The sequence below is a fragment of the Artibeus jamaicensis genome, unplaced genomic scaffold (assembly GCF_021234435.1).
Source record: "Artibeus jamaicensis isolate MK-2021 breed Jamaican fruit bat unplaced genomic scaffold, CSHL_Jam_final contig_426, whole genome shotgun sequence".
In the NCBI taxonomy this organism is placed as follows: Eukaryota; Metazoa; Chordata; class Mammalia; order Chiroptera; family Phyllostomidae; genus Artibeus; species Artibeus jamaicensis.
The window spans coordinates 12,224,456-12,250,425 of record NW_026521826.1 but is presented as its reverse complement, the minus strand read 5'-3'; positions in this window follow the sequence as shown (position 1 = coordinate 12,250,425).

The window sequence follows — 25,970 nt, the reverse complement described above, 5'->3', positions numbered from 1 at the left end:
GACGATGTCTTTTTGCTGTAACCTCATATGGTGGAAGGGCAAGGAAGCCCTCTGGGCAGAGTTCGACAGAGAAACAGCCAATAGGATGTGTACATGTGTACAGAAAGGGATTTGGATAAAGAATTGGTGTGCACAATTATGGAGTATGGCAAGTCCAAAATCTCAGGGTGGGCCGGCAGGCTGCAGACCCAGGGTAGTGGATGGTGCAGTTCGAGTCTAAAGGCATCTGGTGCAGGTTTCCCTTTTGCTCAGGAAGGTCTCTGCTCTCTTCAAGCCTTCTGCTGATTGGACTAGGTCCAACCCCATTAGGGATAATAATATGCTTTATTTGTAGTCCACCAATTTAAATGTTAAACTCATCCCAAAACACCTTCACAGAAACACTCAGAACAATGTTTGACCAGACACCTGACACTGTGGCCCAGCCAAGTTCACAGATGAAATTAACCATCACAGTCCACAAGCACTGGGCTGGAGAATGGATTCTTTCCAAAGCCCAGCTGACACTTTGACTTGGGCTGTGGGAGTCCCTAAGCAGAGAACCAGCCAAGCCCACCTGGACTTCTGGCTTGAGAACAAGAGCTAGTCAGGAAGCCTTGATGTAAGCCACTAAATTGGTGGTCATTTGCTCTGTGGCCACATGAAACCAACGTGCAGGCCCTGAGGTGTCAGAAGGATATCAGGAAGTCAGAGCAAGGGAGGTCCAGGCGTAGAGAGCAGTGGGAAAAGGCACGGGTCTCCCCAGAGGTCAGTGTCCTGAGAAGGAGTTCTGTGTAGGAGAAGAGGTTGAGAAGGTAAGTTGAGGCCTGGTTTTAAGTCTAGAAGGCTCGTTGAGAAGTTTGACACAGGAATTCTGTGAACTTGGGCCTCCCCGGTGACAACTATGCTTTTTCTTAATGAAAAGTCCTAGTGCCCTTCACGTGTCTTGTCGAGTATGGCATGTACGGTCTTTCTGGGTTGTTTTCTTTGTTACTCCATTTAACCTGCACAAGGGGTATCTGTGAATGATGCCACTTTACAACTGGGAAAACTGAGGCTGTGAGAACCTTAGATACCTCATGGCCACCCAGCTCGTTCCAGGCAGAGTGGTAAACAGAGGAGGTTCTGAACACTGGTGGGCCTTGCGCCTGGGGGGTGGGAGACGGCTGGGCTGGGGGTGTCTCTACTGCCCCAGCCATTCAGTCCTGCACGTCACAGCTCTCATGTTTGAAGGGGCTCCCCAGAGTATGCGCGTGGCCCCGAGTCAACATCCGAGAGATACCGAATCAGTGCTGTGCTTTTTATTTTCTTCACTTACCAGATGATTAACTATATTTTAAATTTTAGTGAGTCATGGCCATCTCAAGCAGAGCCAAGCCAGTGTGGGCCACCCTAACCTCTCTCCTTTCCTCCCTTTTCTTCTCAAAAATGCTTGTATAAGCCTGTTTGTGATCAGAGAGAAGAGCCTTTTGGGGAGGGGTAAGTGCAAGAGAATCAAAATCTAATGAAGAGCCAAGACTGTGGGCCAAAAAGTGATGTAAATTAGGCTGAGTTTGGTCATTTTAAACCAACTCCCAGACTCATCCTTCATTCTGGGCCTGGGCTGTGGGTTCTAGCGTCATAAAGCAGGGTTTCAGCTGTCTCCCTCTGACATGTTTATGGGTTCCTGGGGTGCTGCCCTTGGGGTATTTCACAGCCTTGCTCAGCAGTCTTCACAGCAAAGCAAAGGGCTAGATTCTCTGAAGATGGAACTCTAGCGTGGCCCTCACCCCTGCATGCTGCCAGGCCTGCCCAGAGCCAGCAACATCGAGATGCGGCCCCCTTGTTCAAAACGGAGATGGCAGGGCCCTGCGATGCTGAGGTCCAGGCCGGGGGCCTGGTCCCCGGGAAGCCAGGCTGTGACGATGCCTCTGGCCTGCTTGCCATATAGATTTCCAAACCCCTTCGCCTTCTCTCTTTGTTTGCATCTGTGTCCACAGGTCTGTCCAAATTGCTGGGGACCTGCCGGCAGGAAATCCTGGGTTTCATAGTAATAACTTTGTTATATTTTCAGTCTTTGTAGGGGTGCGGTTTAAGAAAGGTCCTGACATCACACACTATCAGAGATCCCAGGGAATCGGCGCCTCCCTTTGTTCCCGTGATGAAGAGCCTGGGGCCCCGGAGGCCGAGGGGCATCTCCAAGCCGCTGGGCAGCGAGAGCCTCCTCCCTGTGAACTGCGACTGCATCTTATTTACTTATTTTCTTTCACTTATTTTTAACACTGGCAATACCCATAACACAAAATTTACCATCTTAATCGTATTTAAGTGTACCGTTGCCACCGTCCATTTCAAGGATTTTTCTAGCCTCTCAAACTGAAACTCTGTGCCCGGTAAAAACAGCTCTTCATCCTCCCCAACTCCCAGGCTCTGGCAGCCGCCATTCTATGCTCTCTGTGGGTTTGAGTCCCCTGGGGACCTCATGTGAGTGGGGTCATATAATATTTGTCCTTTTGCTACAGGCTTAGTTTGCTCAGCACAATGTCCTCCAGGTTCATCCATGTTGTAAGATGATATGTTACAGTTCCCTTCTTTTTTTTAAAGACTGAATAATATTCCATCATGTGTTTCTATATTTTGTTTATTCATTCATCTGGAATAGACAACTTGAATTGTTTCCGCATTTTGGCTATTGTGAAAAAAATGCTGCTTTGAACATGGGTAGGCAGCTATCTGTTCAAGTTTCTGCTTTTTTTCCTTTTAGGATCATAATTTATTCAATTGTTCTCATTATAATTGGAAATTTGATTGCTTCTTTTTTCACAATTCGAACCAAGATGTTCACTTCTCTTTTCTGGCCTCTCTGTGTGAACCAGGCCAGACCCCTGAAGCTAGACTACCACATTCCTGCTTTTGATTCTGTGGAGTCTCTTTTATTTTCATATGCCTAACACTGAGCGAAGTTACTGACATAAACACAAAATCAAGTTTTGTTGCATGATATATGAATAAATTAATGTTCTATAATAACCGGTCTTTTTTTATCTCTTGAAAACAAAAAAACAAAACAAGACGCAGCCTCCACTTTAAGATAGCCGAGTAGAGACATCTGTGCTTTTTTCTCCTTCACAATGTCATCCCCAGAGAAAAAGAAGAACAAATCCAGATGGCAAACTCGATCTTCCCTGAAGCTCACAGAGCAGCCATGCACGGGCACCAAAGGCAGGGAGACCTACTGGGGCGCTGACGGCCCTGAGAGCAGGTGCCCCCTATCGAGTCCCCAGGGAGCCGGCAGCCCCTGAGTCTTCTCACGTGATGCTGATAACAGCGATCAGCACAGAGGACGCGGTCTCTGTTGGGAAGAGCGACGTCTGCTGCGCAGGGGCTGCGGAAGCCTCCCCGTGCAGCTCCCAGGAGCAGGAGCTACGGCACAAAGAGAAAAAGCGGTAACTGTACTCTCTGAGAATTCGCCACGTGTCAGTACGCTCGCTCTTCAGACGTGACTGCGACAAGTGACCTCTGTGGTGAAGCAAGGGGGTCAGAGACGTCAGACTCTGAGCAGCCCACAACCGTCATTCTCTGTTAGTTGGGGAAAAGTAATGCACGCACTCGTGTGCACACACAAACGCACACACACGCATGTGCACATGCACGGAGCTGAGTCACAAGGAGCTTCATTTTGAACCAGGGGAAACTGTGGCCTGGTCCCATTTGTATCTTGTATAAACAGCTGGTCTTTTATTAAAAGATAAATTCAATAAGAAAGAAAAAAAAAGCATGGGATCTATTCAAGGTAAAGCAAGAAAAAAAGACAAAACTCACCTGGCCATGAAGTAAATAGAAACAGGCCAAAGGCCTTCCAACAAAGTCAATGAAATAAACTCTTTCTAAAAGGCTGCCACTGTAGAGACACAGAACTGGAAATGATGGAAACTGTGAAAGAATAAAGGTTCTTACATAATTGACATGAGCTGATTGATTACTTTTTATTACCCATCTAGTATATGCTTACTGTACCCATTTTCCTCATTATCCACAGACTCAAAAATGATGTCCAATAAAAAGTACAGGCTCTGGTGCATTAAAAGTACACTGCCCTTTCATTCCATGGCTTTCTAGATAACATCAATCAAGCACCGTTATGGTCTGACCCCTCAAGCATGGCCCTGCGGTACTATAGACAGCCTGCTGCTGGCTTGTTCGTCTGTTTGTATGAGTGGGCTTGGCAATCGAGACCATGTGTGGCAGGAGACGGCCAGCAATGGTTACAAAGACAGCCATCTTGCAAATGCAAAAATCATCTAGAGAAAAGGTAGACATTAAAAGGAGGTTCTGATTGGCTTTGAAGACAGTTGGCTGAAGTAATTCTTTCCAGCTAGAGAGTTCTACCCTATTTCTTTTTTCCTGTAGAAGGAAACCCTTTATTGGATAATTTTATAGATAGCTCTAGATTATTCAGACTGTAGAACATTTTCACTTTCTCCCTTTGTAACTTTTTACCACACCCCTGCCAAAAGTGAAATAGATATTCTGGGATTTAGTTTCCTATCATAGTGATGTTGTTTTTTTTAAACAAGACTCTCTTTTTAGGAGCAGTTTGGCAGTTATAGCAAAATTGAGAGGAAGGTGTAGAGATTTTCCACGTATCTTTGCTCCCACACATGTGCAGCCTCCCCCACTATCAACATTCCCACCAGATGGCACATTTTTATGACCCATGAAGCTACGTTGACTCATGCACATCATCATTACCAGAGCCCACAGCTGGCATTAGGGTTTACTCTTGGTGTTGCACATTCTCTGGGTTTGGATAAATGCCTAATGACAGGCACCCGCCATTGTGGTACCACACTGCCCTGTAAATCCTCTGTGCTCTGCGTGTGCATCCCCCTTCCCAGTCTCTATTTCTTCTGTCGATGTAGATTTAAGAAATCGCGAGGCATCTGAATTTTACCAGGAATTTTGACCATATCTGTAATAATAGCTATAGCTGTGGTAATAGCTGTGGTTTAATGACAGGACACATACAACAACTCGAGGGGCTTTTGACCCAACACATTTCAAATAAGCTGTTCACATACAAACTTCAGTTTGTGGGACTGAACTTACTCATGTAGGTCATTCCACACTCAGTGTATTACTAAAATGATCATTGAATCAACTCATCTCACCAGGATTATTACTTAAATTCCACTTTGTATAGCTTCTCTCTGTGTACAGTGGATAACAACACAGAGGTTTGATGGACCAGCAGCAGCAAACAGCCGTGATCCCATGCACCACACTCTCAGTGCTATTTACACAGGAGAGATACAGAGGGCCATTGTGGTGGTCAGATTGAAAGCATAACTCAGCCGAGGGTTTGCTGCCCTGAGCCAGATCCCAGTTCACATCTTTCAATCCACTGGAGAACAAATTCTAGCCTCATCAGCCCACTGAGTCAAGGGCATGGTCATTCATAATGCTCCAGACTTATGAAAATGGGGCTTCCTTAACTGCAGTGAGAAATTTACCTCCTTGTCACCACCAGGGAAAATTACTGTCATGGCAAAACAGGCTTCTCATTTTTAATTCCATTGGTTTAAGAACACAAGGTCCATCCATCTAACCCTATTGTCTTGGATTTATAAAAACAATAAATTATTAAAATACATTAATTCAGATTCCAATCACATTAATGCCTCATCAGTCCTTCATTAATAATAGCACATAAAATGAAATGCAAATGATAAAAAGCAAAGTTAATCATGAATTGACAAATTTTTCTCTGCAAAGTAGCTTCCAGGAATTTAATCAATTCTGATTCATACATTCAGCCGACAACTATTTCTCTGGGTATCTACTGTGTGTCAATCACAGTATGAGATGTTGTGGATGCTAATCAAGAAGGTGTGAGATGAATAAATGGGAAGAATTACCATTGTTAAAATATACATAAAACCCAAAGTAATCTAAAGATTTGATGCAATGCTTATCTAAGTACCAATGTCATTTTTCATAGAACTAGAATAAATAATCCTAGAATTTATATGGAAACACTAAAAGACCTCAAACAGCAAAAGCAATCTTGAGAAAAAAACCCAAAGCTGAATGCATCACACCACCTGACTTTAAATTAAACTACAAGGCTATAGCAATCAAAACAGCATGGGGCTGGCATAAAAACAGAGACATAGATCAATGAAAGAGAATAAAGAACCCAGAAATAAGTCCATGCCTATATGGTCAATTAATCTATCGCAAAGGAGACAAGAATATACAATGGGGTAAAGACAGTGTCTTCAATTAATGGCATTGGGAAAACCATACCACCTTCTTATACCATATACCAAAATAAACTCAAAATAGATAAAAGATTTATATGTAATACCTGAAACCATACAACTCCTAGAAGAACTCATACAACTCAACACCAAAAAAATGAACAAATAAATAACAATCCAATTTAAAAATGGGCAAAAGACCTGAATATACATTTCTTTAAAGAGGACATATGGATGGCCAATGGGCATGAAAAGATGCCCAATATCACTAATCAGGAAAATGCAAATCAAAACCTTAATGTCACCTCTCACCTGTCGAGGTGAGAGGTGACGTTATTTTCCCTCCATCATTTATAATTTCCATAATTATAAACCAACAAAGAGCAAGTGCTGGCGAAGATGTGGAGGAAAAAGGGAGCTGTTGCTGGGAATGCAAATTGGTGCGGCCACTGTGGAGTGCAGCATGGAGAAACTTCAAAAAATTAAAAATGAAACTGCCCTTTGACCCAGTGATTCCACTCCTGGAAATTTCACTGAAGAAATTTAAAACACTAATTTGAAAAGATATATGCATGCCTGTGTTCATTGCATGATTATTTACAGTAGCCAAAATATGGAAGTGACCTAGATATCCATCGATAGATAAGGAAGATGTGGCACATATATGCAATGGAATATTATTCAGCAATAAAAGGAACGAACTCTTGCTATTTATTTCAACATGAATGGACCTGGAGGGCATTATGGTAAATGAAATAAGTCTGACAAAGAAATACAAATGACATGTAATTTCACCTATATTTGGAATATTAAAAATAAGTGAACAAACAAGGCAGAAACAGACTCACAGATACAGAGAATATTTTGATGGCTGTCAGATGGGAAGGGGGTTGGGAGGCTGGGTGAAAAACGGCAAGGGTTTAAGCAGTACAGACTGGTAGTAACAAGAGCAGTCCTGGGGATGTAAAGTACAGCGCAGGGAATATAGTCAGTAATAATGTCATAAATATGTATGGTGCAGGACGAGAACTACCTTATCAGGGTGATCATTCAGAAGTTAAATAAATGTCTAACCATTATGCTGTATACCTGAAACTGAGAGAATATTGTGTCAACTATAATTGAAAAATTAAATGAAAAGTACTAAAAATACAAAAGAATAGGGTGTGTGAGATGCTTTTGGTGACTGGATACAGAGGCTGCTGACCCCCATGATAACAATGACTCTAGATTGAATCATCAGAGAAAAACGCAGCACAGTGCTGACCTAGGTGTGTGTGACATGCGGAGAGAAGGGAAGTGGGGGAATAGGAAGGAAGTCCTCTCCTTCTTATCGTCAGCAGCTCAGACAGAAGACCTCTATCACTGCCCCTCTTGCTCATTAGGCTGTGACTTCAGGACAGGCCAACACAGCTCAGGAGGACTCCTGGCTCACCATCTGTCTGTGAAGCCCTCCGGGGATCTGTTCTAGGAGCGGGAGCTGAACAGTCAGGCTTGGGCAGTAACAGTTGTATACAAGTGAACACTACAGGGGGAGAAGGGAGTCCAGTCCAAGGCCAGCTCCAGCTCCCAGATGGCCTCCCAGCTTCTACCCAGCTAAGGGAGCCATCCTGCGAGAGGCTGGAGATGACAAACTGGGAAAAGAGGCTTGGGGCGTGTGGGGCAGAGGGTTTCAAAGGAAGGCACAGCAGTAGGAGAGGGAACAGGTCAAAGGAATCAGCCATGTCAGGTGTTTGGCCTCCTGTCTGTGAGGGGACATGGCTGCTGACTCCAAGATGGTCTTAACTAGAGGGACACGGAGACCCAGAAAGGGCCACCCATGGGCATCATGGGCTCTCTCCAAAGACAAAAGGCAAAGGAAGGAGAAATCATATTCTAATGTAGGATGTACCTGAGATGGCCCCTTAAAGATATCACTGTCCTGAAGAGGGTAGATGCTACTTATGGAACTCACATTCCACCTAACTTGGCAAACTAAACTACACCACAGTTAGCAATGGCAAGATGTACTTTATTAGATTGTTTTCTCTTTGTGCAAGTAACCAACCTGCCCATTTTCAGCCAGTTGTTTTACTGTGATACCAGACTTACACTGAGCCTATAAACTACACACAGAGATGACAGCGCTGATTTTCCTGGGCATGAAGTTCAAGGTGTTATGTGTTATCGAAACAAGCTGGTATGTCCCACGTCATGGTTTGGCTTTCCCATGTGTGCAGCATGTCCACAGGGGCTGGCATGGGGGCTTGTCCTCGGCAGTCTCCAACCTGTTGACCTCTCTTGACCCACATTCCCATGATTGCAGGGACAGAGAAAGAATGAGATGAACCAAGTGGGTCCTAAAGCTTCCGCCCAGAGACCCTGTGTCACTTCCACTGCCATTTAGTTAGCAAGTCACGTTGCAGTGGCTGAGCTCAAATGTGCCAACATCTGGAAGGAGGCCAGACATTTGTCAGACTGCTGAGGTTTGTCTCCCTGAGACCTCCCTTTCCAGTCAGTCAACCATGGTGTGGAAGATGGTCACAGTCTCACAGTTCGCTGGAGCCGAAGTCACCTCCCAGGAGCCTGGTAAATTCTCCCAGTTGGTGTAGGATGTTGTCCCAGCTGTGTGTGCTGCATAGGTGTCTTCAAAGGGGTGGTGGCTGAAGTGATTCAGCTGGGTTGGAGTCTTTTCGGTAGTTGTATTATGGGAAATACTGCTTAATTACTTACTTTGTTGAAGCATGCATGAAGACACAGACTGGAGACACTGCAGCCAAAATGTGCATCTGCTATGGACTGAATGTTTGTGTTCCCCCAAATTCACGTGCTGATATCTCACCTCCAGTGTGATGGCTCAAGGGATGCTACCTTTGGGAGCTGATTAGGTCTGAGAGGTGAGAGGTGGTAGCATCAAGGGATGCTACCTTTTGGGAGCTGATTAGGTCTGGGAGCTGAGAGGTGGGGCCCTCAGGATTGGATTAGTGTCCTTATAAAAAAGACCCCAGAGAATACTCTTACCCCTTCCTCCAGGTGAGGACACAGAGAGGAGACCTCATCTGTGAACCAGGAGGAGTGTCCTTAGCAGACACAGAAGCTGCTGGCATTTTGATCTCAGACTCACAGCCTCCAGAGCCATGAGAAATAAGTGTCTGTTATTGATAAGCTTCCCAGTTGGTGGTTATAGCAGCCTGAGCTGAGCATCTCTCAGAGGCAAGGAAAGGGAACACTCATGTCTATGTTCTCCAGGGGTTTTGGTGTGGACTCCAGACCCCTGGGAGAATTACAGCAATGTCTGAGAAGGCTTTTAAACTGGGCTGGGTGTTTAGAAGAAAACAGCTGGGTGCAAGCTAATGGATAGTCATGGAGATGCCACTCAGAGCATGCTGGTCTGGCCCCACAGTGGAGCAGGAGGCTGGGAGAAATGGAAAAACAGACTGGGCATCTGTCACTTCAGCCTGCCTTTGTGCAATGTCCCTAGGACTCTTCGAGACATTTTATCGGCCATGTTTTCTTTGGTATTGAGCACTCTCATCAGTCAGTGTGAGTTCATAAAACAGGAATGAGATGAATCTACAGGTGAACAACTCTCTATGGATTGTACCCTATAGATATTCAGAAAAACTTATTGAGTGTGTTAGGGAATATGGGATATGATGGAACCAGAGACAGGGAAGAACATGAATCTCTCAGAGTCCCCCGACTGTGGGTCCACATGGAACATACACAGCTGGGGCTGAGGCTGGCAGCTTCCCACCTCTGAAACTAAGGGACTTGGGAGAAGACCCACAGTGTGAAGGACAGGACACCAGCCTTTCTCTCCTTCGGCACTGACCCCGGGGCTCTGAGCATGCTCTGGGCTGAGGGAAATGTCTCCTTTCCCCTGCAAGCTATCACACCCTTGGAGTCTGCTTTCATCACCAAGGAGCTGCTCCTGACCTCCTGGTCACTCAGGATTGGGTTAATAGTAAATGCTTTAAAACTCCTGATACAGTCTTGCCTCTTCTACTTGGAGAACAAATTTTTCCCTTAATAATTTTCTGTAAGCTTTTGGCAGTCTGTGCTATTCCTCATATTTATTTTTGCTCTTGTTCTCAGCCCACAGATGTTGTCATCACTGAGGTAAACCCCTGGTTCAGAAATTTGGGCCAAAAAATTATGGTTTCTCTTTCAGCTTTTTAATGTAGCTTCAGAACTGTTTATTATCTCTAAATTTTGTGCTAAGATACCAATAGCTGGGGAGAAAATGGATCACTCTGAAATTAAATCACCTTTAAAATAGGTCAGTTCTGTGCTACCGTAATTGCATTTTTCTTTTAAACAGAGTCACACACTGCTAACCACCTAAATAAACCTTACTCTTTGGAAATGAAATTGAAAAATGCACTCTGGCTCACTGTGTGGGTGAGGTGTGCTATTCAAGCTGGACTTTATAATAGAAAGGGGTGTAAAGGAGCTTATCAAAACAGAGCATGACTGATGTCTACAGGTGGTCGCATGAATGACCCTTTGCTCAATGAGCAGCTGCTGCAGGGCTGCTGTGGTCAGACTCTGTCCTCTTTTTCTGAGTTCCTCCCGCCCATCACTGTTACACATACACACACACACACACACACACACACACACACACACACACTCATTTTTAGGACTTGTGCTATTTGTCTCGTCTTTACTCATCTCCACAAAAGCAAGATCTGGGAAGACTTGATGTCTGTCAATGACAAGGCGAAGGGCTAGGCTTGGACACCACAGACTAGTTGCTGGAGGCTCAGTCCTGTCTGCCAATTGGTCCCATGCCCATTGGCCTTTACTGGTCATTTTCTCTTTCCCAGAGACAGTATGTCTATATTTATTTCATCTGTTAAAGAAAAAGTCAAAAGTTTATATTAAAAACCATAATTACCAGTATAATATTATTACTAATATTTTTCTGTAGGGGAGACTATCCTCGCAAGTCCCCCCGAGTGCCATGGATGAGAGCAATCATGACTGAGATATGATGTGATTTGCTTGGGGAGGGTGAGTGGCCATTTTCCCAAAGGAAATGGCCGTGAGCAGTGGCCAGTTTCTCCCAGGAGAAAAAGACCTCGAGCCCCCTTCTCCAGGACCTTTTTTATTGGGTTGTAATACACAGGAATACAGGGCAGCAAGAATCAAACTGTAGATAACATTTCAAAGAAATCTGAGGGCTTCAGAGTCTGACAGGAACAGAGTTTTAGGGTTTCCTGCCCAAACCCTTAACATATGAATGAAAGCACTCTTAGCAGAGCGGATTTCACAGGTTTATCAGCAAGTCTTTGTGATGCCAGATTTTCCCCCAGGACACACTCCAGCAAGGCAAGGAGCTGCACCCCTCCCCATCAGGTATTCAGGCTTAAGGGGATTAGAGCCAAGAAGCGCTTCTGTCAGAGAACATGAGGACTAGGGCTTTGTCAAAGCTAGGGGCGAGAGTCCATTGCTCTTTGTTGCAGCTCCCTGAGTCCTTCCATGAAGGCCTCCCAAGTGATCAAGTCTGGCTTAGGTTGCCCCCCGCTGTGAGGGGTCTTATTTGTCATTGACTTCAGACCAAGCTTTGGGGGCAGGGAGAGGAAACTGAGGCAGCATTTGCTACCAGAGACAAGCTTTATCTCCTGTGGCTCACTTTTCCAAAGGTCAACCCTTGCCCTGAGCCACAAGGGGTCGAGATACAATTCCTAGAACCAGGCAGAGTGGTCTACAACATTTTCCTATTGTTGTCTTTCTATAGAGTACTGTGCAATTTTGTGTCACAGCATCAAAGCTTATGCCTGACTCCCTCACACATTTGATTATTGAGATGTTTTAGTCCCTGCCTCAATGCCATCCATGATAGTGGCAATAGTGTTGGTGATGGTGATCCTGTTGGTGATGACAGTATTTTTGATAATGTGGATGATAATGACATTAGTGATGGTGTTTCTGTTGGTATTACTGATGTTGTTGTTGATGATGATGTTGGTGAGTGTTGGTGATGTATTGGTGAGATATTGATACAGGGTGCAGTCAGGGGGGCCCCCCAAAAAGATTTGGAATGGTGTCCAGAATTCAAAGTGTATAAGAATATTAGAGAGACATATAAGATGTCCTCCCCCCTCCCCCCAGGGGGAAGAAACTAATGGAGCCAGGCCACTGAGAGCTATTTTGCATAGCAACAGTTTTGCAGCTAACCTCTGGAATGATTATTTAACATTTCTATAACCTTTAACTGGTTTCATAGATATGTTAAATAGCTGTGGCCAAGTTAGGAGCCAGGGAGAAGGTTGTGGCAGGGACTCAAGACGGGAACTAGGGGCTGCTCTCCTGAGTGAGAAGGGCTTGGACTCAGAATGTAACTAGGGGCTGCGCTCCGGAGTCAGAGCGCCTAGGTGAGAGCTTGGAAAAGACTGGCTCCAAGACATGAAGGGCCCCCGCTTGGCCAGATGAAGGGAGAGCCACACGGTTTCAGCAGAGTGAGGACCCCCTCTTGGTGAGGTGAAAGAGGGAGCCACGTGGTTTTGGCAGGGTGCGGACCCCCTCTTTCCCAGGTGAAAGGGAAGAACCACGCAGCTTTGCCAGAATGGAGATCCTGCAGCCAGGTGAAGAAGAAAGCCACATGCTTTTGGTGGAGTGTGGACTCCTGCAGCTTTGGTAGAAGAGGCCCACGCGGCTTTGGGGTGCCCCCTTTGGCCGCGGGGCCTGAAAAGCAAGAGAGACTTTGACTGGAACTGGGTACAAAGGACTCTTGCCAGTGGACCATGAGAGGGTACCACAGTACTTTGGATTAACTCGAGATCCTGCACAGTGACACAGCTGACGGTGCCAGCAGCCTGCAACACAGACCTGTGCTCTTTTCCTGATTTACGGTACCCGGAGTTGGGACAGTGGGAGAAGGGAACGCTGTGTGGGTGTAGGTGTATACATAAAGGACTTTGATATTTTAGTGGTGGCATTAGGCCTGAATAGCATTAAATAAACATTTTGTTTCCTTTTCACAAATCTCTGGCATTAAGAGATGTCTTTCCAATTGGCGGCGGACAGAAGGGCCCAGTAGATTTTAGTATTTTGTTTTTGGGAGGGCCCCTGTTGTATAGCAGTTTTGGGCATCCCTAGGTGGGCCAAATATTGTATTGCCCCTCCCTTGGACCTCTTGTTGTTCGGTAACAGTATTATTGATGGTATTGGGGAGGTATTATTGATGGTGTTGGTGATGGTATTGGTGATTGTTTTGTTGATGGTGATGTTCTCTGTGATGGGGTTGGTGACAATGTTGGTGTTAGTGATGGCATTATTGATGGTATTGGCAATGGTGATGATGATTGTGTTATTGATGGTGACACTGTTGGTGACAGTGTTGCTTGTGGTGATGGTGAGGTCATTGTTGATGGATTGGTAGTAGGCCCTTTGGCCTAGGCCAGTTCACAAAACCGCGCCCAGAAGCAGAGGCCAGTTGCTCACGTACATATGAAAAGGGGTATTTTCCAGAAATTACCCCTTTTCCTTAGCAAACCCCTTAAGTTCCTGGGGTTTGCTAAGGAAAGTAGAGCCAGTGATTACCTATATGTGATACTACTTGCAAACACCATTGCCCACCAAAGTTATAATCACTTAAAATTGCTTTGCATTTTGTGTCTTTGTGTCATTAACCTTGCCCTTATCATATCCTCTCCTCCACTGCAAAACACATTCCTTGAAAGATGAGATAGCCTTTCCTCCCTCTAACAGACTCTCAAGAGGCATTTCCCTCTGATCTTGTTCCAAGAATACTAATGTATCTTCCAAGAAGTGAGTTTACATTTATCTTCTGTGCCCTCCATAGCCCATCACTGGTATGTTTCCTTCCTTGGAATGTCTGTAGTCAGCTCAGAGCTCAACCCGCACCTCACCTATAAGGTATATATGAGATCTTCTGTGTGCATTTTGTGAGCTAAACACATTGCTTCTCCTTATTTTCCTTGTGTCCTCATTGCATCATTCACTTCATTCTGTTAAAAGTATTGTGTATTTTTTAAGCCTCCTTAAACTCTTCTTGTGAAAGACAAATACTAAGCAAATAATAATACCCGGATGAAACCTAAATTCATCCAGAATAAAAACAGAGGAATGGACATGTTAGAAGTAGCATGGTCCCTGTTTCAAAAAGTTTTGTCTCTATCTCCCTTTCATCTGGAAATGCTGTTTTGTAACATACCAAACCTCAGCTTCCCAGAGCCATGTTTTGCCTCAATATTTACTTTTTACTTCCACAAAGATAGTGGCACTGACCCTGTGTTCCTAATTTCTGTGTAAGTTCAGGTATCTGCTCAACAGTTCTAAGTGATCCCACTGGCAGGAGGACTCTGGAAGGACCCATGTGTTAGATCTTTCCCGAGAGACTGTGGTAGGCTCTGCTTTGGTAACTCTTAGCATTTTGGTCATCACAGCCTTGTCAAGCTGATGAGTAGCTCAGAAGTCCCTCTACCATTAAAGCCCATGTCACTCACTCCTCTCCTTCTTAGCTGTCCCGATTCCTCTCTTCTTCTCTTCATCCAGCTAAGAGAAGACATTTCTCTACTGAATATAAGCATTATGGGTTTCCAAAAGCTCATTTATTTAAAAAAAATGTGGATTTGGAATAAACTATTTGCAGTTAATGTTAGTAAATGAAACTTTTCTTTTTTTGCTTTAGCTTGTCTCCTAAATTCTCTAATGACCTTGGATGTCTGAACATGGACTTCATTTTCTAATTATTCCGGCACAGTGCTTGCAAGGTACAGTGTCCTGGCTATTTCTGGAATTTAGATGAAATACAGCGGCCTGAAAATTTGCTCTGACACATCATGAGGGGAACAAGTGTGATGTGTTGCTACCATAAAGGTGCAAGTTGCTGGCCTCACTCTGGAGACAGATGTAAATAAAACAAAACAGAACTTTTATATGGAAAATCTCAGACAAGAACATGCACAAGTGGACAGAATTTTAAGTCCCATGTACTTATCAGTCAGTTCTCTGTACTGTCAGTTCATGGCTAATTTTGTTCCATCCACACTCAACCTATTCTTTCCTCCCTTTGCCCGTTGAGATTATTTAACAGGAAATCCCAGAGAAGTGCACTTCTGTCAAGAAAGCACAAGCAAGTCACCCCATAAAATGACCTATGTTGTTTGTTTGGAGACCTCAGCTCCCCTCGAACCACAGTGACCATCATGGTGACACTGACTCATCTTCCATGGAGATGCTCCAGAATCTTGAGATTTATAGTGTGGGCTGTTTTTCAAAGTAGCACATTATTTCCAGAAAGTAGAGATCTGTTATTCTTTTTCTGAGTTAAACATATCTGTTGTGAGACCTATGGGGTTTCACTTAGAGGTTTAGGAATAGAGGGTGCCTGTCTGTGTTCTACAGAGGTGCTGATAGATACCATGTTTTCTGCAAAGAGCTTCATGCCTGGAAATGAGCTTGTATGAGATCCTACTGATCAAGCACTGGCTCACCTTTGTTTTGGGCAGTAGCTCAACAAATGTTTACTGAACACCTACTTTGTTCCAGGCATAGCAGGAGAGAAGACCAGCAGGGTCTCTGTGTCCACAGGGTTGACATTATAGTGGGAGGAGTTGCTGGGTCTGGGTTGTTAGGAAGGCCTGACCCTTACATGTACCCTGTACATGTGGTGAGGACTACTTGAGGTGAAATTCATAGTGCTTAGGTATATGTGAATTCACCAAGTGAACGGAGTTGGTTACACAGGAAGAGAAACCTGTTTTCAAGAAGGGGCCATGAATGAATTCCATTTGCTCACGATGACCTAGAGCTACCTAGGACTTCCAGCTGGACACAGGTGACCTCCAGGTGCAGATACAGGTCTGGAGCAAGGTGAAAGCAGAGGGGTTAAACATTCCCTACAACTGTCATATTTAAGATTTTTTGAAAACCGATAAAATGCAAGTGCTTGGGGGAAAAAGAGAAATGAGCAAAATGGCCATTCATCCTCTATTTTTTCCAAGTGGAGAGCAAAGGCTGAAGGATGGAACAGAGCAGTGTGTGCAGGGGGCATGCTCACTGGTAGAAGGGTGGTGGGCTGGGATTGCAGAAGGACAGCCCAGGCCCACCCATGTGTCAGAAGCTCTCCTTGGGGAGAAAGGGAGCCACTGGACAAGGGAGGATCCTGTGGTTGGGAAGACAAAGAGCAAAGCTTCTAGAGTGGGGTGACCGGGGCTGGAGTGAAAAAAGGGACAGCTTTAAAAAGTGCTTTAATATTCCAGGATTTTGTAGACAAGACACTACTTTCTGATGCATGTAACTCACTAAGATCAGGAGACAGGCCCTCATTAGATACTGATCTGCTGGCACCTTGACCTTGCACTTCCAGCCTTTTAGAACTATGAGAAATATCTGTAGTGTAACTCCATCCCATCTAAGGTATTTTTTACACGCCCAAGCTGATTGAGACAAGTGGTTCTGCTCACTTCCAACTCTCAAGGAGAGAGCAAGTGCAAGACCACACTCACACTGTTTTTCTGCTCTAAGTAGGAAACTGGGGGATGAATGATAAACAGGGGAGGTGATTGATGCTTCCTTCTAAGGCTGAGGGCTCCAAACATTCCTGTCCGGGGACAAGGTGCTGCCTGTGAGGGGCAAGCAGCCCTTCCAGGGAGTGAAATACAAGGAGGCACCAAACAAATAAAAACACCCTCAGGAATCAAGATAAAACTATCTTAAAGGAACATATTAAAGCAGCTAAATTAATGCAAAAAAAATGAACAAAATCTCAAAATTTGACATAAAGGCAAAAATCAGGAATAGTGATCCTATCTTTATCTAAGATGTTGATTTTTTGGTCACGAATTCTTGCATTAATTTTGATTTTTTAAGGATATTGCATTAACATATTGTTACCTTGATGGTAAATTTCTGTGCTTCACTGTCCTCACCCTACTCATGGCTGGCCCTGTGAGAAAAGGGTCTGTATGTTTTGTTTGAGGGCATTTCTGCTCCCTGTAAGAGCCCCTCTTTCTTCTCTATTTCTTTATGGTGGCAGCAAGGAGTTCTGTCCACTTATCCACTTATCATCCTTTCATTCATTCTTCCATTCTTTTGTTCATTCATTTGTTTATTCATTCACTTGTTATTTGTTTACTCATTTCTTCATTCACTGTTTTATTTATCCACTTGTTCACTTACTCATTTATTCTGTTTGTTTGTTTAACTTTGGTTTTATTGTTGACACTATTACAGATGTTCCCATATTCTCTCCCTTTGGCTACCTCCACCTGGCCTCTGCCCCAGCCACCACCACGTCACTGTCTGTGTCCATGAGTTATGCCTATATGTGCTTTGGCTAATCGCTTCACCTTCTTTCATCCAATGTCTCCGAAACTCCTCTCCTCTGACAGCTGTCAGTCTGTTTCATGTATCCATATCTTTGTTTCTATGCTGTTCATCAGTTTATTTTGTTCATTAGATTATACATATAAGTGAGATCATATGGTATTGGTCTTTCTCTGCCTGGCTTATTTCACTTAGCATAATACTCTCCAGTTCCATCCATGTTGTTGCAAAAGGTAAGATTTCCCTCTTTTTTTTTTGGTGTCATAGTATTCTATGGTGTAAATATATCAAAGTTTTTTTAATCCATTCATTTACTGATGGGCTTTAGGGCTGTTTAGAGATCTTGGCTATTAGAAAAAACACTGCTATGAATATATGGATACATATATTCATTTTGATTGGTGTTTAGAGATTCTTAGGATATATTCCCAGAAGTGGGATCACTGGGTCAGAAGGCTGTTCCATTTTTAGTTTTTAGAGGTAACTCCGTATTGTTTTCCCCAGTGGCTGCACCAGTCTGTATTTCTACCAACAGTGCACTAGGGTTCCCTTTTCTCCACATTCTTACCAACACTTGCTATTGACTTATTGATGATAGCCATTTTGTCAAGTGTGAGGTGATATCTCATTGTGGTTTTAATTTGTGTCTCTCTGATGGTTAGTCGAGCATATTTTCATATGTCTACTGGCCATCTGTATGTCCTCTTTGGAGAAGTGTCTATTCAGGTCCTTTGCTCATTTTTTAATTGGATTGTCTTCTGTTGGCTTATTTATTCACTTGTTCATTTAACACCTCATCTGTTTATTCATTCATTTGTTCACTTATTCACTCCTTCATTCGTTTACTCATTTCTGTAACATGATTTTACTAGTAAAGGTCAGGACCTAGTTTCTGAAAAGTGGCCACCATTGTTCTCCATCAGGCCCTAGGGCCATCAGCAGGCAGAGCACCACAGTGTCTGCAAACCAGGCTGCTGGCTCTGTTTTTGGAGGGGTGGGGCTTTTCTGACCCAGCTGCTGGCTTATGGTGGACTGGGATCCCTGAACTTGGTCTAAAAGGGTCACCTTTTTAGTCAGGGTGGGTAATGCCATGATGGAGGTCATGTGCGGGTCAAGTGCTTCTCTTCCTATGACTGCAGGACCCCCTGAGCTGGGGAACAGCAAGCCCCGGGGAGGGCAGAGTAACTGGGGGAGAAGACTTCCTGCCTGGGCTACCTTCCCTCTGAGGAGACAGGAATCATAGGAAGGGAGTGTCAGCTCCGGGAGGATGATCTCAGGAGCAGCCAGGCTGTTCCAAGCCGAGAATGAAAAGGGGATAGAGAGGATACTCTCTCTGTCTTGAGACCAGGGACACGCGTTTTCTGATCTGAAGGGCAGAGACAACCTCCTGCATCATTCATGAGCCATACCACTTCTAGGATGAGGGACAGTTATTTCTAGCATCTAATCTTTTTTACCAAATGACACTGCCCAGGCTGCAGGCCCAATCACATTTAGGGCAAGTGTCCCGCTCCTGATGGGATCCCACTGATGTCCTGAGAGGTGTATGACCCATGCTCGATGGTGAGTGTGTGTACCTGGTATCGGCTGCATTTATTTACTGTGGAATAAATTTTCAGCAATAAGCTTCAGTAGTGAGCTTGATGTTCCCCAGGTTTCCCAGCCGCTGCATTCAGTGGGCCATGTGTTCAGTCAATGACAAACCAGAGAGGGTCAGCATCAGTCAGGTAAAGACCACTCCTAGGATCCAGGGCCACCTGCAGCCCCCACACATCCCTACTGCTGGGTGCAGATAAATTCTGTGCACAGCAGCGTGATTAGAGGGGACCACTCATAGGAGGCCAGGTTAGAACACAGTGGATACAGAGCTGAACTCAGGGCTGAGAGGTCACCCAGAGCAGATGAAGGGTTGAGTCCAGGGCAGCTACATCCCAGAAAATACCAATAGAATGGGCAGAGGGCAGAGAGGACAACAAGCCTCTGGTGGAGGTATGGCACTGTGGATTCTAAGTGGATTCCGGATTCTGTGCAGAGAATGGTTATAATGCTTTTGTGTAGTTTGTTTTTTGTTTTAGTACCAATTGAGAGTGCCTTCATTCTGCTGCAGGCAGCCTCCCATTAAGCAGGATGGTCATAGTCCATTTTTGAAATAGAAAAAAATGATTGCATGACTTTCATCTTAACTGGAGAATTACATAGAAATGGGGGACTTCAGTAGATATCTCCAGCCATACCTTAGGCCAGAACTGGTGCCTGAGAGTGGACTTGGCAGCAATTCTGAACTCCAGAGGATGGAAGTTCTGGCTGTGCTTGGGATACTCAGTGAGTCTGCAGCAGAGCAGACACCTGAGATGCAAGCAGCATATGGCTGGAGCTGGACTCCACAACGCTCATTGTCTCTGCTGAGCTGAGTGCAGGAAGTGACCATTGCACAGAAATCCCTGCTTTGGTCTGGAAGTAGAATCTTGGCCTTACAGGAGGAAAGTGCATTTCCAAAAGAAACTCTGTGCAATGGGGTAATCCTTCAGCACCATTTTTCTCCCATTGGCAGGTACGGCAGGAACACCATTCCTTTCAGGAATGGCCAGAGCAGAGGGGCTGCGTGTAACACCTGCTGTTCCCAGCCGTGGTCCTTGTCCTTGGATGGGTTTGCTCCTAAGTACAGGTCTCCTGACTGCAGGCATGGATTCCATCACCAGCAGAGGATCCTCTGAATTGCACCAATAAGACAGTCCCCTAAGGACATTGGGCCTGTGGAGCTAAGGGCACAGTGGCTGCCTGAGCGGGTGATCTGGGACCTAGCTGCCCAACCCTGTAGGGAGAGGACTGGGAAAGAGAAGTGATGGGTAGGTCATCACACAGGAGTTCTTCCTTAGAGCAAAGCAGATGCCACTGCTGGAAAAACACGGCTGGCCCCCAGGAAAGTACAGAGGGCATCATTTCTGTGCTCGGAGACCTATGCTTCCTGGAATTCTCCTACACACACAGAGCCCGCCCTGCCCAAGGCCCTCCCACAAAGTCCCACGGCTGTGCTGGAGGGCCTCCCACTCTGCAGCTTCACCATCTCAGCCAGACACCCATCCAGGCCTATCATCACAAGATATCAGTTTATTTTTCCTTTTTCTTGGATGGAGGAAAAATGGATTCAACATATCAACACTTGTCATTTAGGGAAATGTTGAAACACAACATTCATTTTTTCCTCTACATGAGAATTCCATAACATTAAAAAACCCTCTTTTTCTATTTCAGAGCAAGAGGTGGAACCACAAGCAGGTTCCTCTCTGCCTCAGGATGCTGTGTGATTCTCTCTCATCCAGGATAGACAAGGAGAATGAGGACATCGGCCAGGCTGTGGCGCATCTGTGCGTGGAGAGGGTCTGCATAGGACAGCCACCTTTCCAGGACCTGGGGGCTTGTTGTCCTCTCTGATGTGCACATTTGCATCTAGATGTTCACCTGCCACAATTAAATAATGTTGCAAGTGTCTCAGGTAACTGCAAGGACAGGGCCTGTATGCCCTGCTCCTTCAGGCAACTCCAAGTCACCAGAGGTGTGGCGCATTCCCCGCTGATCCAGGAGGTGTCACTGTCGTCCCCAGAATGGAAGCCACCACCTTCCTATGCACCTGTGAACACACACAGGAGAGATTTACTAGATTGCAAGGAGGACATCCTTTCTAAGAGTGAAAAGAACAGCAATTAGTAGGGGAAATAGAATAAAGTGATTCCATCATTTAGGAAAACTGATTCTGAACAGCAAAACACTGCCCTTCTTGGGCTCCTTCAGCATGTACGTGAACATGTGCAGCCTTCTGTCCCTGTTTGCTTTGTGACCATGCCCAATAACTGTGCCCTTTCTCCTGGCCATCCTTATCTCTCATGATGTATCTGGGCACAGGCGGACAGGTTCGCCCCTCCTGTGCAGCCCTGTCTCACTGTCCCATTGACTCTCGACTCTTGGGGGTAGCTTGGGGGCAGATAAATAAATAGTCACCAAAGAATAAAACAAGGACCAACAGGATCAGGCAGGCACGTGATCTGGGGACTTTGTGGTGTGGTTAGGAGGCTACGTGCTTTCCTCATGTCTCTCAGTTGCTTCTCAGACAACCTATCTGTGTTTCACTGGTGAGAAAGTGGTGGCTCAGAGTGATTTTGTATCCCGCTAACAACCAAGCTACAACTCGATGTGATTTTCAAACATGGGGTCTGTTTGGCTCCGAGACCCGCGCTCTTTGCCCTGCACTCAGACTCACCCACCCCCAGTCCCTGTCCTTCTGGTGGCCAGAGTTGCTGGAACAAGAGGGACCGCTGGGGAAACAGGAAGAATGGTTCCCAGGAAACAGCCAACAAGAGGGCCAGGCTCAGCAGTTGCTCCCGCTGCCTGTGTTGGCTCCACTGTTCTTGGAGGAGTAGGATTCTGCACTTATGACGGAAGGAAGCCAGTAGGGCTTCACTGAATAGGGTGTTTTTGGAACCAACTGAGATGAAATGAAAATGAGTTTGGGACAAAGGGCCGCAGCAGGAGGAAAGTGGATGCTTCCCTCCCAGGAGGCATGACTCGGCTGGGAGTGAACGTGGAGTCAGTCTCGGCAAGACTGAGTTTTCTTGTTTCTAAGCTGCTCTTCGTGGGGGCTTCAGGTCACCCATACACAGGTAACGGCCTCTGCCTCATCCTCCTGCCCCCTCACAGGCAGAAATGACAGTCCAGGGTGACTGAAACAGGACGGCCGGTGTGATTTACTGGCCACAGTTCTTCAATCAGCTTGTGAGTTGCAGACACCTGACCCAAGACTGGAGAATTGCCACCAAAGGCTGCAAATGTGATTTGCCAAATAGCTTCTTATTAAGAGTGATCACAAACAAGTGTGGGCTGACTGGTGCATGGTGGAAACCAAACCACTCTGCACAATAAATGGAGATTCCTTTTCTGTCATTTCATTCTGCAGTTAGGCCCCATATTTCTAGGAACCACAGCCCAATGTCAGTAAGAGAGGCATCATTTTGTGTTTAGTAGAGCACTAAATTGGTGATGTATCCTTGTGATGCTGGTGGTGAACCCCCATGTTACCATGGTAACGAGAGTCTTACAAGGTCTGTTGTCCTGCTGTTTCTGAGACCAGCCAGTCTCCAGCAGTCCTCATTTATTTGGAGACCCTACCAGCCCATGCCTCTGTGTGCGGAATAAAACCAGGCTTGTTAGGGCTCCAAATGGCATGTGTGCTGAGAATGCCTCCGACTCTGTTATTATGTCAATTTACTGCATGTTCTTGAAGCATTAGCATTAAAATAAAATAGACAATTAGTGAGCTGCAAATGACTCATGCACTGATATTGTACAAATTTGTCTTTTCATATTCAAAGTGCTTGTGAGAGCGTCAAGTTCTATGTACTCAGCCACTAACCTCGGGATCTGCCTGTGAGACACACACACACACACACACAAAGGCTCACACATATTCATTACCATAGGTACACATACACACAGATTTGTGAGAATCAGTTTTACGCAAAACAGCCTGGCTCTGCAAGCCATGACTTGCTGTGTAAAGAGAATACCGTGGAAGAACAACCCGTGTTATCTTGGAAGAGAAAATGAGGGGGAGAGCCCAATGTGTGGAGGAAGGAAGAGGCTAGAGGAAGAGAGCCAGGCCAGCACTCTGACCCAGGATTCACTGCTCCTCCCCTCCTCTTCCAGTCCAGCTAGTCAGCCGTCCCAATATTCTTTGAAAAGGATGGCAGCCCAGTTTGCAGAGAGCCTGATATGTGTGTGGGTATTGTATGGGTGTATGTGGGTATCGTGTGTGTTGTGTGTGTTGCACTCAGGTGCTTTGTGAGGTGGGGGGTGAAGGGAGACAATGTGCAGAGGGGAGGAGAGGCAAGGAGATATGAAGAAGGAGAAGGGGGTGCTCAGATGGATGGGTGGGTTTCCCCGAGATCCTGAGAGAAGGTCCCATGGTCGTGAGTAAGGAGAGCCCTGTGCTGCCCTCACCACATTTCATCACAGGCTTAGAGGGCCATTTTTGAACCATAAAGCTCTGAATACTTACTGCCAGACTTTCCATTCTGTTCAGTCACTGACCAGAGTTCTGATGGGTTGGTACAGGGTGGTCTACCAGGGGTGGCCCAGGAGGGCTGTGAATATGGCCCAACACAAAATTGTAAATTTGCTTAAAATGCTATGAGTTTTTTTTTTTGTTGCACATCGCAATGTATTTAATGTGTTGCCCACATTAAAGAGTTGCCCAAGACAACTCTTCTTCCAGTGTGTCCCAGCGATGCCAGAAGTTTGGATGCCCCCAACCAGTAAGTCTTAAGTTATGGTCTTGTAGGGAAAACCCATCCCGGGTGATCTTCCCCACCGGGCCTGGGATTCCCATGGGGACCCTCTACAGGAGTCCTTCAGTCTGCCCACTGACTATTTCCTGGCGACCCCAGTTGATGCCCGCACCTAAAGAATCCAAATAAAGCGAGGCATTTCCTTATCACTAACTTCAACATCAGTGAAAAATGATTGAGATGCTGTGAACTTTGAAGTAGCACACTAACAGCAGGCAGCATGATCTTGTAGTTTAAAAGACATGTATTTATAACTTTTAAAAATCTTTTTAAAGGTTTTCATCTTATTTATTTTTAGAGAGGGGGAAAGGGAAGGAGAAAGAGAGGGAGAGAAACATCAATGTGTGGTTGCCTCTCGCATGCCCCCTACTGGGGACCTGGCCTGCAAGCCAGGCTTGTGCCCTGGCTGGGAATCTAGCTGGTGACCCTTTGGTTCACAGCCCAAGCTCAATCCACTGAGCTATACCAGCCAGGGCTATTTATAACTTTTTAATATAATCATGCCAGTGACCCAGGCTGGACGCTTCTGTGACCTCACAGGCATCGTCCACCCCCCACCCCCCAATGCCATTGAGTGAATTAATGAAAATGCAGATGATTCTACCCCTTGTGGCCCCACCAGACATCAGGAAGCTGATGAAATATCCATACTGCTTACAGGTTAAACTCATTTATGGAGAGACTTCCTAATGTCTTAGTTAATAAACAAGAGGGAAACATGTGAAAGGGAAAGTTAAAGGAATGAAATAATTTGTGAAGATAATATAGTGCAACTGTGTCTATAACAACATCTCCAGTGAAAACAGAAAATATACCTTTCAAATATTTTGTCCACATAGCACCAAATGCTTAGAATCATACCGAATCATACTTATGATCCTGTACTTAGAATCATAAAACTTTACCCAAGAAGTTGGTCTGAGTGTGAGTTGCTACCCAGCATAGCCAGAAACACACTTCTAGGTCTGTTCCCCATCCAGCTTCCTGCCATGTGCCCTGGTGCCTTGATCAATCGGACACACCTGGAACACACCCACCTCCTGTGGATCCACAATGCATCCTTTAGTGCAGCTCATGTCACTTTCACCTTTTCCATATGACACTGTTTTTGGAGTGGGATAAGGAGCAACGGTGGTCCTGGTGATTGTCTGGTACTTTTCTAGCTGATAGAAGATGCTCAAGCCAGTAGGTACTCCAAGGGCATCTCAGGACTCCTTGTGTTGGCCAAGAAAGCAAGAATCTGACAGATCCCCGGCTCTTTACGTTCTCTGCTCCTTCCTAAGTGTGACGTTTAGGAAAGCCACCAGCTGCTTTATGAGTTTAACAAAAGCCCTTTCAAATAACACATATGGGCCCAATTCCTGGGTTAACCACTCTTCTTTGTTTGATGAGGTTTTATATTCACACGTCCTTGTTATTACTTCCTTTAATATCTGTAAATGAAAGCGTATCCTCTCTTTATGTGTGGGTTAGGTTACTGCCTGCAGGGTACTTTCTGTAAGCTTGATGATTACTGGCTTCACCCTGCTCTCCACTTGTTTCATTTGGTGATTATGGGCAATCTCACCATTCCTGCAGGGCACAAGTACCTTGTTTATTTTAGCAAATGTTCCTAATAGCCTTAATCGGCTGTCAGGTCCAGTAATGTGTTCCTCAACTTTCATGATAAATGAAATCTTTCGACAGAATCTTGATGAAGTGCTGGTCTCTAAGGATTTAAAAAGGCTACAAGTTTTTTTTAACCTTTTAATCTTGTTATGATGCCTAGAACTAGGTCACTCTCAACCACTCAGTTTTGCAAAGCTTTTCCATTTGTTGACCTAATTGTTACAACCTGTTTAAGAGGAGGGACCTAACTACAGAAGTACTGGACTCTACAGAGCTAACCTTAGATGTACCAAGAGGTGCATTGATTACTGTTGAAAATCTATCTGCCAGACAGTTCCACTAGATAATTTACTTCTTTGAACCAAAACATTAAGTCTTTAGAAATTACGGTCCACAGCACAAATTGCTCACTAGATAATAGCAGCTACTCAGGGATGGAATTACAATCTTCCCTCCTTCCATGGAGACTGGAAGAAGGCTGGGACGCTGCAGCGTGGAAACTGGGGCACAAAATTCCCCACCA